We start from the raw sequence: 11,668 nt of genomic DNA on the forward strand, positions 1-11,668 counted from the left end.
CCTACCAAATTGGGGTCAGAAGGCCAGCGCCTCAGCCGTCTGAGTCACTCAGCCCAGCTATCTCCATTTTTGTCACCTGTTACGGCAGCCAGGGGATACCGTGGATACAGGAGATACAAAACCACCTTTCTGAACCTATTTATGTTGGAGAGGGGACTCATCTATATCGTATATAATAATAATAATAATAATAATAATAATAATAATAATAATAATAATAATAATAATAATAATAATAATTGTTAAGGGAATTTCGTGGAACACAGAGGTGCAAGAAGCTGCTGGCGTGAATGGGTAGACGGAGAAAAGGTCAAAGTATAATTTAAATTACTAAAATTTGAAATTGTATTTCTTTCCCATTTTTTCTGAGTTCAAATTTAGATGAAAAACACCAAATAACAAAATAAGAGTTGGATAGACACAGTTGAGCTCGTCAGCTCTGGTAACAATAATGATTTTGAAACCCTAAAACATCAGCTACACAATAATTTACAGAGTGAGCTTGAAGCTCCAAATTTACAAATGTTCCGAGAGCACCACTGCTCCATTCAATTAATCATTTAGGGTACTACTATCTAACTAATTACCATCAAGCCTCTCCAAGGCACAATATACATTTTCCCTTCGATCAAAAACAAACAGTTTTCACTTGTCTTACTCGCTTGAGAGCCTAAATTATATTTAAGTGGGAAAGTTAAACTTTAACAGAGGCAAAAGTGCCCCTACATGGCCTTAGTGAAAAAAGAAAAGATTTCATATAACGACCGAAAACCAAATTGTTAGGAGGCGAACATTTGCCCTCCTTTGAAATACACTTGACAGTTCTTAAAAACCCTATATAGGCTTATGGCCTGAAGTTACAAAGGCTAAGCCTATACTATAGAGGTGACTAGATGGAGAGAAAGCATTAAATACCAAAAGAAGAGATAAATTTCAAGGTTTACAAAATCACAGTCACCCCAATACAAAGTTGAATGGGAATTACAAGAGGGTTATCAATCTTTATTACCTAAGTTAAAATAAATTCCTTGGACTCGTTTGAACATTTACATTGAAAAGCTCATAGATATACATTACGAAATAATTTTGAAACATTCCCCTCAAGTCAGCTTTCTGTGACTCACATGATTAAAACATGTCTTCCATTACCTTGAGCTGGTGGGTCTTCCGATGACGGGCGAGGCTTCCACCCTACCTCCGCTACGAATACACTCTAAACCTCTTGACTGGAGCGATGGAAAAGACAACATGCCCAGAAGGTTACAGCTTTTATAGCGGTGAGGAACTCTCTGGCCGAAGCCCTGTACACACCCCCAATTTCTATTCGCTAATTTAATAAACATCCAAAATTTGTGATTGGTAGAAAATTTACATGAAGACGGAAGGATAGCAGTGCTAGTAACCTATTAACACAGAAAAGGATCTACAAGCATTACAGTTTTGTAAACTTAAAAACTAAACATTTCTTTGAAGATTAAATGTCTATCTTCCCACCAGAGGGTGTATATAAGTCGACAGTAGAGACATCTGAAGATAATTTTCGAAACTTCTTCAGCTAAACTGATCATTGATCGTATTACAGATGGCCTTTTAAAAGGTGCTCAGTTTGAATGTACGGAGTGGGTGTACCTCCGGTATAATAATAATAATAATAATAATAATAATAATAATAATAATAAATAATAAATAATAAATAATGTTATAGCCTCGGCTACTGTGTGCAAGCAATGCCTGAAACCATTATCTGAAACCATTAAAGCTGCCTCCTAGTGAATTTCAACGTTCCGTCTTACTGTACTAGATTACAGAAAGAAATCTCTGTAGGACGACCTATGGCTGAGTTTTAATTAATTTTGCCGGATAAACACCAAATGTGTCACTAGACATATTTTAATTGCCGACATCGTACGACGTGGAATGTCGAATGGACTTTTTTCCACTCTTCAAATATCCGACTACCTCTGTCGGGGTTGTATCTACTATCTTTGGGATCCAGAGTTCGGCAGTCAACCACTGATCCATGGAGGCAGCTTGCGTGCCGGTATATATACCAAAAGAAGGCTGGCCTATTTAAGCACTTTGAAATACTATTGGACTGAAGTGGGATCGAATCCACCAACCTGGGCTCAGAAATCTAGCGCACTACGTCTGAGCCACTCGCCCCGACACAAAAAAAATTATATTTACTATTCTGAATTTTCACTCCTGTTGCAGTTTAATGGTCAGAGATCCACAAGTCTGTAGGCCTATTTAATAGATCCTATGGTCAAAGTGTAATTCCACTACAGTAGCACATTTAAATGCCCATAAGTACTTTTGTTCTGCAATACAACCAAAGAAAGTACAAAAACAATAAAACTGATTCGTGACCGATCCGAACTGTATGTGTGAAGAAGAGGGTGGAATTCAGCGAACATTGTATTGTGTCTGCCCTTCTACGCATTGATTCCGTGTTGTCATGAATAAAAGAAGCACTTTCTTGTGAATTTCTCGGGACGAAAAAGCCATTCTATTGAAGATCAGAGCGGGATTGAGAGTAGGTTATCGTTCAGGACCGCATGTGGCTGGCTGGCCAGCAATGTTTACTAGATGTAGTCTTTTGTAAGCTGCTGAAAGGCTGGGTATCTCCGTTACTAAATAAAGACTAGCTTGGTATTATCTCCCTGTAACACTTACAATACTCCTGCAAGAGAATAACTCGTCAGCTTCAAGACGATTTACCCTCACAATCAGTTTCGGTGTGCAACCTGTATTTCAAGAAAATTATGTCCTATTTATTTGTACTCATAATGGCGGTACCCGACCGCTTCGCTTCAGGTAGTAATGAGCAATTTGTTTTAATAACGACATTCAACAATGAATTCACTCCGCCAATTAAATGGGCGGCGTTACTTAGGCCTAATGGTATAAATAAGTAGGAGAATAAACTGTAGAGCCAGAATACATTCAGCCGGGCTGAGTGGCTCAGACGGTTAAGGCGCTGGCCTTCTGACCCCAACTTGGCAGGTTCGATCCTGGCTCAGTCCGGTGGTATTTGAAGGTGCTCAAATACGTCAGCCTCGTGTCGGTAGATTTACTGGCACGTAAAAGAACTCCTGCGGGACTAAATTCTGGCACCTCGGCGTCTCCGAAAACCGTAAAAGAGTAGTTAGTGGGACGTAAAACAAATAACATTATTATTAGTTATTATAATACATTCAGTAAGATATCCGTAAGATTAATCGAAAAGTAAGGCACAACCGTTTTTTTTCTTTTTTGTCAAATATTTATTGAGTAGAGAAAAGTGTGCAGGGGATTGTGCAGTCCACGACCGCATGTCCCATGGGCGTAGGGTGCATCATGGGAGTTTTGCGAGGGTGTTGAAAATAAGTGGATAAGCAGAGTTTTATGTTTCCAGATATTATTTTGGCGGACCCTCTTGCGAATGTCCAATCTCCACCTGTTCGACATCTTCTTGAGCATTTTTAGGCATAGGTTATCTAACTCCACAGGCTAGACGGGTTATAGCACTATCGTCTCGAACTTATTTCGTTGTACATAGACACAGACTTGAACACTTTGAGCGTAGTTGATTGTCTTTTGACTCCTTCTTTCTACGTACTTGTTTCAGTGTACAGTAGGCTTCAACTTTTTATACTAAGATATTTTGGAATTTGTCACAAAATTCTCCATTATTTCGCAATATTTCACATACCTGGTCATTTTTTCTCACAAATATTATTACAGATATCGATAGATATCAAGAAGACGAAATGAACAACGCCTCGTGATATGTGCCAGCGCGGTTTTACCTCATCGAGTTCATTGCACGCATCGCTCGCTGTTGTAGCATCAGACCTTAAAAGATATTTGGGTAGACTGACTGGACTTTCCCAATTTTAAATAATTCATTATATTTTCGACATGTTTTAACTTTTTAAATTATTGAAATCTGGCATGCACAGTTTTTGGGACACAATTTTACCGTGGTACCCAGTACCCGAACCAAACGACAAATGCATTCTACGTCAAAGCAAGAATGTATGCACGGAAACTTATATTTTAACATATGAGTCAAGTCTTCCGAGACTTTTCTCCCACCGTGGCAGCAAGTTGAACATACCTCGTTCATAGCAGTCCCTGGGTGTATAATCACCTGCTTAACGACGATTTCACTTTTTCGCCTGAACCGAAGCGTGAAGGTCAGACTCTGAATTTCACCACTTTTATCACTTAAAAATTTCGTGGGAGGTCAACGCTTTTCCTCCAATTGTAGGACTATACTGTCTGTATTGTTCATATAGAATGGCTACTTGCTTATCCACCCATTTGTATCGTTACGCAGACATCGTCAGGGATTCTTCATTACAATTTCAATATCGCTGGAATATACATGCTTGTGATAAATCTTTGCTAGTTGTTTCCGACGGCCTTACAAATCCCACATCTGAATGACGTACACATAACAGTCGTTGAAGAGTACGGTAAGTTGCACTAACAACGGCTCCTTCGCTTAATGGATGTCATACTAAGCGTACATCACCGAAAGGTAACATGTTAATGGGAATGAATGTTGTTGAGCTTGCAAGTGTAATACAAACTGATGAACTAATGCTCTTGTTATTTGTCCGTTAAATGTCATAGGCTGCTAAGATTATAAGGTTTGTTCAACATATTATAGAGCCACAGAACACGGATCCGTACACACAACTCCTACTGTGCCTACTCTATCATTACCTTCACCATTTTGTGACAATTTCTATGTTTAGTTCCAGTTTCATTGTTCCTTTGAATAATAAAACAAGGAGACTTTTTAGTTAAATTATCCTCATAACTGGCCCTCGGTGTCCCTCTGCTTGTCACTAGATCAGAGTTGAAGTCCGTGCTGATCCAACACTTCTACTATCGGGAAGAGATCAGGGGAGCTTGCTGGCTGTTGTAGTACCTTTACAAGACACCGGCAGTCCACAGACTCATGTATTGTCTTGTTGGTGCAGTATCATGTGATGCTAATGTCATCCAATTATCTTGTCATCATGACGTGGGGTGCCATGGGGTATACTTCAGTAGTGTTTCAGGGAACCCTGACAGCACAGCAATACGTCAGTGTCCTCGTGTGTTACCTCATATGAGGCAACACCTTGAGGTAAAGTCAACTCATGTCCTTGCCCCGAGATGGTGGTGCCCCCACTTACTTGTGCCAGGCTCCTCACTTTCATCTATCCCATCCGACATCCCCTTGTAACTCTTGTTCTTTTCTGACATCTACATTATTAGATTTGTGAGTCTTTCGTTTTTACGCCCTTTTTTACCGTCTGATTATTATTCATAGAGGATGCTGTCCTGTTGCACACTGGTGTTCATTTAAATCTCGGACCAGAAATATTCATTTCAGGCAAGGAAATCAATACAGTCCTCATAACAGCCCAATACCAGCTTGCACTCTCTCTTTCATTGGTCAGGTTCATGCGGAAGCATAACACATGGAGACACCTGAAGTGTTATTTAAAATTCAACGGCTTTATAAAGGTGGAAAAATAATCATAATAAAAAGGAATATGTTTATACCACGTGGCAGTTCATGAAAATAAAATGAAAGAAAAACAAAAGCCGTTGGATTTTAAATAACTGCTGAGTTTATTTGCCATAGATTGTATTATTATTATTATTAATACTCCTAATATAACTTTTTATCCCCAGCAATGAAAGTAAAAATAACCTGCCTTAAATAATTCTGATCATCAAAGACGCAAGGGCGTTTGAAAACCAGTTCCTATGGAGTTATTCTCAGCGCTGATGAAACAATTAAATGCCATACATATTGGGGAGGGATTGCATCATGCACACTTCTTCACAATTAAATTACAGATAATTGTTTTCCTTGATTAGGGGAAGCCAGTATAGCCGGAATGTTTTAACCATAGAAACGTGTTAATCAGTTACAGAAAAAATGGTGTTTGGAGTGACCTCTGAGTGCGTAACTTCACAAGTCACACGTCCTGGACGTTGCTTCCCTTACTTCTCCTTCATCCTCAAGGCTGAACGAAATCTACGCCCAAACATTATCTGCTTTCCATTCCACCCGGAATTCTTGTGACTACTAGTGTACTTCCTATTACAAAAAATATTCATCATCACCACCATCACCAAAACCACAGCCACCACTCAATGGGGTGAGCTGCACGTACCATTTTAACGACGTGCCTGCCATTCTTAAATCTGAGGCAGTACAGTAAATGGAGCCCGGTCCTCCGAGGCCAACAGCTGATAGTGTTAATAGTTACGCTGCGGACGTAGACGGTACCTGAAAAATAACAGATGAGGAAACAGGATGTCACCGACATACTTCTGTACTTTAATAGTTCCGTGAATCACAATTGAGCTATGCGCTATGGCACGCCATATCATAATGCTTAGATTAATTAATGTATTATTAATGGGATAGCATTGGCATGATGTGTCCTCTCCCGTCGGTGGAACGTTCTTGCGCACAATGATCATTAGTAATGCAACCAGTTTCCAATGATACTGAATATTTGAGAGAGCGCATGGTCTATACAATTCATCATACTTCTACGTCCTCTTGAGTGTAATTTAGTAGATTATAATAATAAAATAAGTACTTCTGTATAGAAAACAGGGCTACAAGCTGTGAACCAATGTTTTCGCATATTCCGCAATGATGTACTTCCTTCATAACAGGTCTTGTTATGTCCATTTCTGGAATAGGGAATGCCCGTTCTGCGGCGAGCTTAAAGCGGTACAACATAGAGGGAGTGACATATTTACATGTGCCTCATGAATAAGCAAGCTCTCTGAGGCGGTTCGTTATCGTATAACAGAGGACTCTATGCATCTTAATGAAGGCAGAACTTCCAGTGCAACAAGTTACCGAAATATATCTTACAGTCTGTTAGGCCTCGATATTCATACTCAGAGGATTTATTAAAATAATGAGAAGAATTTCAATTTATACTCCAAACAAGCTTCCTTTATTACTTCATTATTTCGCTAATAACTGAAAATGAGGAAGATATGGAAAAGGCACTAAATCACATGAACGAGTTGCTAAAAGAGAGGCACGCCATGAGAATAAACAAAAAGAAGACCTGTGCAAGGGATAATTACCAAATTGCTGATGGATGGAGAAAAACTAGATCACGTAAATCAATTCAAATAGCTAGGAAGTCTGATAGCATCCGAGGAAGGATATACCAAAGAATAAACATCCGGAATGCAAAGGTGAAGGCAGCATTCTCAAGGAAGAAGTCTCTAGTAACATCAAAGACCATCTGCATGGAGGTACGAAAACACTTCGTGAAAAGTTCTCTATGGAGTGTTGTAAGCTATGGCTCAGAAAATCTGAAGTGATGAAACACAAGGCCTTTGAAATGTGGTGCTGACGTTGACTATTACAATACCTTAGACTGATAGAATCACAAACGAAACGTTGTCAAAAGGGCGAATGAGACACGTACCTTCGTTGAAACCTTGAATAAAAGAAGAAATAGGTTCGTTTGCCACTTGCTTCGTCATTCTGATTGGTGCAACACCCTGTTTGAAAGGAAAATGGAAGGTAGAAGAACAAAAGGAAGACACAGAGTGCAATTTATAAACAACATTAACGCAAACACACCTATTGCCACTTGAAGCTACAGGCCAAAGAGCGGTAACGCTTGGAAGATATGCATATTACCCACCAACCTTAGAATTGAGGAGAATAAGATTCTTCCTGGAATTACACCTTTGGAAATGGCAAGTCCAGGCGCGATATTTCCGAGCTGAGCAGCTCAGACGGTAGTACGCTCGTCTTTTAAGCTCAAGGGAACGAGTTAGATTTTATAATGAAACTGACAGACTTACGTTTTAATTTTAAATGTATGTAGTTTTCTATACTCAGTCACATTGTATAACTGTGAGTAGGTTACGCAAAGTATATACTATCAAGTAATCTAGACTCAACATTGCAAATATCCTAGGTGCCAAAACAATGCAGGATAGAACTTCTCTGGTGAAATAAAATCTAGAATATAGCCGGCAAGAATTTTCCTCCAGGAAATGATTCCAGTAATTCGTGATTGACGACTACTCTCTGCTCTGCTCTACTTCAGTGTAAGGCGTTCATTATCCTGCTGTTCTGCGCGGAATACTGGAAGCTGATTGATACTTTTAGTAAGAGGCTACAAGGTTTGGTTGTAACTTGTAGATCTGAATCGTATTGAAAAAACAAGTAAGTACATCAAGAGAAGGAAAATATAATGAGCAAATGCTATTGAATAACAAGTATCATCTGTTCCAAATAATACTCCACGGTCAGATGTTTTAAAACCGTGGTAGGAGTAGCCTTGAAATTGGTTGAAAATTTGAGCTAGTAGTTTGTTGTGCATAATTTTCAGTTATTGTGAGAGAAATGAACAAGGATTGAAATCATAATACTGTTCACGAATGTACTATGATGGTATAGCACATGAAGAAGAAGACGGAGCAGGAGGAGGAAAAGAGAAAGGGGAGCTGGAGAAGTATGCATGAAAATGTTCATTCAAAAACAAGGGAGAAATCTTGATATTTAGTCATAGATCCATTGTATAACATTCCACAAGTTATTTCCAAAATCACTCCATTGGAGAGTTGCTTGCAATTTGTAGTTTCTCCATATTATTGTAAGTGTAGCCTTTAAGTACAAGCGTTAGACGTTATACTCATGTTAAATTCTGACATATCATTTTGTCTTTGTTTTCTAAACTTACGATTGTGAAAAGACAGTAGGCTGATAATTGCAACCGTGATTTTGAGAGAACGGTTGAACCGATGCATTCTGATGAAAGTTCTTGGCCTGTAGATTTGCAGAGTGTGTTTAAAAGCATAAGAATTTCTTGTCGCATATTATTAAATTAATAAAGAAAATGTATTATTCTAATTGGCTAAAGCGCTCGCCAGTACCTTCAAGGCCGCCGGAACCGTAAGAGCGCTGTGCAGGATGCATGATAGGGAAGGTCAGAGGGATTCTTTCAGCAGTGCACATTTCATCAGAACTCCTCAAAATTTAAATGAATGTTCCAAAGCAACTCACGATATTCGAGTAGTACGGCTCAATATGGGATAAAGCACCAATGGCAAATAGCCATTCATTAATGTGTGTTAGTTATCTTTCTAAAATATACCATACGTTACCATATTCCATTCCTTCTAGTGGGAAAATTATTGTTCTTGGGGAAAATTTCATAAAGGTTTTGCCCGTTTGCCACATGCTTATCTCCAAACAATTATTTATAATTGTATTAAATACTTTCCTCTTTGACTCTTCTTGAAAACACGCCGCTAACATAAAAATATGTGGGTAAAACCACAAAAATTGGAACTCGCTGAGTTTTTGCGAGAAATCTATAGTGACGACTACCCCTCTCTAGATGGTGACAGACCAAATACTATTGAACTAGTACATAATGATATCGTTATTGAAATGTATAGCGAACGTTCACTTCTGCGAAAGATGCATCATTTCCTCGAAATTTGCAAATCTTATTGTAATTTGAAAGTTGTTGGGTTTATACTCGGTAGTTCAAAACCATTCAGGTTCGATCCTGGCTCAGTCCGGTGGTATTTGAAGGTGCTCAAATACGACAGCCCCGTGTCGCTAGATTTACTGGCACGTAAAAGAACTCCTGCGGGACTAAATTCCGGCACCTCGGCGTCTCCGAAGACCTTAAAAAGTAGTTAGTGGGACGTAAAGCAAATAACATTATTAACAAAACCATTCACTAGCGTAAACAGATTAATACTAGAGATGGAAGCTAGCTACTTCAATTTCCGACATAATTCTTGAATTTCTTGGAATTAATGGGTTGCCTCCCCTAAACGGAACCAAATCAGGGCCTAATTCTAAGAAGTATGTACCAAAATGGCTTAGTTATATAGTATTTATCGATAGGACCATTAATAACAGAGAGTTTTGAGAATTTCTTTTTAGACGCTCCCTATAACTACCATTTCACTCAACGTGAATAAAATTATCTATAGCCTAGACAGAAGTGCCTGATTCTCCGACATTACATACCGATTTTCATTCATTCTCTTCAGCCACTTTCTAGTGATGCTCGTACGCGTACGTACGTGTTCATACATGCTACATAACTAAAGTTACGTAGAACTAGGAAATGCACCTCTGCTTCGCTACGGCATTCTACATTGTATACGGATTTCAACGTGAATTACTGTACACGCAGTGAGTAAGATTATATTAAATTGCATATCTTTTAGCGTTATCCGAGAAACAAAACGCGTATTACCCCATACATGATATCCGATATAAGATGCGCGTTGGAGAAATGTCGATGATAATGACAGGCAGTCGAGTTCGGGAGTTTCTACTATAACAGCAGCCACACTTGCCTACTGTCACTTACAATACAGATGGAGAGTTCTCATTTTCATGACAGGCCCCCTTTTCCCAACGCCAGTCACAGTCCAGATGAAGAGATTTAAATATAATCGAGAAATGCAGCGCTCACGTAGAAAAATTCGAGATACAACAATAAGACATAGGACCAAAGTTGAAGATCTCTCAAATTGAGCGGTCATTGTGTGATCTGCTTTGTGAAATGATTTATCGTTTAGAAAACAGCTACCCCGAAACGAAGGTCTGCGCCATCATTGAAATTGCCTCCATATTTCGATATTTCCCCGAGGCCAAAACATTATATATTTGAACAGGTTGGAATATTCCCACAAAGAAAAGAGAGCCCAGTGACCAAGCGAAATTATGCTCGTAACAAAATTTGTTCAGTATGAAGGGACGTTTCACATATAGTCCACGTATTTTATATAAAATCAATAGTATAAGAGAGAATGGAAAAAAAACTGTTATGGTTTTCCTATAAACCTCCGGACTATTCAGTGATGTTTGAATCATATGCATATCTAAACATTTCCATGGATAAATATACTCTAAATATGAAGTTTTGTCGAAATCTATCAAGTCGTTTAGCTGTGATGGTTGAACAGACACGCAAGCAGACAGACGGACAAGCAGACACGAAAGCTATACACCATTGGCATGGAATGGAGTTGACCTACATCGGATAAATATCTAAAAAATTTGGCAAAACAAACGAAATTACAGATAGCGGAGCACCAGACCTTCATTTCGAGATTTACTAATTTTAAACCATTCGTCTTATTAACGAACGGATTCGCCATCAGACACCTTTTTTAGTGTTCTACATCGTTGTTCCTATATTTTCTCCTATCTTCTATATTTATGAGTTATACTGGGTTATAAACATTGAACAGGGTGAAATTTCCTTAGAGTTTTCACACATTACTTTACTTTCCGAATACTTACGCGGCAGTTGGAACCATAAAATTTGCCTAACATATGATCACTGGTCGTGTGAATGTGCGTACAGAATTTTATGATTCTACTACCAAGATACCCGTGCTTCGCTACGGTATTATACTGAAATTTATAATTGAATGCTTATTGTTTTAGATATATAATCCGCCGAAATTCGCAAACTGACTCGTTTTCTGCGAGAATCCACCAAAATTCCCGATCTGACTGGTTTTCTATTATTTCACGGCACGTTTCCTCCCATTTTTCAATCTTCCTTTCCAGCAATCGATTTCGTACTTCCAGGGCTAGGCTCAGGTATTCCTCCCGGTCAGTTGGGTCCGTAAATCTTTGCCATCT

This window comes from Anabrus simplex, chromosome 4, assembly GCF_040414725.1.
Source record: "Anabrus simplex isolate iqAnaSimp1 chromosome 4, ASM4041472v1, whole genome shotgun sequence".
Lineage (NCBI taxonomy): Eukaryota > Metazoa > Arthropoda > Insecta > Orthoptera > Tettigoniidae > Anabrus > Anabrus simplex.